Here is a 469-nt window from a genome sequence, read left to right as displayed (position 1 = left end):
AATACATTAAAATTGATATCTTCTACAGATCAGAACACAGATCTGCGAGAAACTTTTTTTCAACGTTTTAACTAGCGCGTTCGTGAAAGCTGAAAATGAAATTTCCAATCACCGCTGATTGGGAATGAGAAACGATCTGTACCGGCGATGAATGCACGCCGATATCGTCCATTTTTCAATTTTTCGAAAAAATTCTTCCGCCGACGCCGTTACCTTTATATTTTCATACGCCCACGATATTGTTATAGTTTTAGCTTTGCAATTGGCACTTTTTTTTTACAACCAACCGAATATATTGGATAAAAAATCCGCACGAAATATAAATATATATACGTCAAGATAAAATTATTATTGAGAAACAGACCGGTTGGACGAACGTTGTATAAAAATTGTATACAGCATTGAATCTTTCCTTTATTAAGAAGTGAAAGAGATTCATTGATCAACCGAGATCGTCTGGTTATGAAAT

At 34.5% G+C, this 469-nt stretch overlaps 1 protein-coding gene across 2 annotated transcripts in view; it reads right to left on the bottom strand.

The window, feature by feature from the left end:
- LOC108757228 (syndecan) overlaps positions 1–469 on the bottom strand; it is a 77,633-nt gene that overhangs the window by 2,635 nt on the left and 74,529 nt on the right. The window lies entirely within an intron of this gene.

The sequence above is a fragment of the Trachymyrmex septentrionalis genome, unplaced genomic scaffold (genome assembly GCF_001594115.1).
Source record: "Trachymyrmex septentrionalis isolate Tsep2-gDNA-1 unplaced genomic scaffold, Tsep1.0 scaffold134, whole genome shotgun sequence".
NCBI lineage: Eukaryota > Metazoa > Arthropoda > Insecta > Hymenoptera > Formicidae > Trachymyrmex > Trachymyrmex septentrionalis.
Note: the sequence above shows the minus strand (reverse complement) of the source record. Positions and strands in the feature narration are given on the sequence as shown.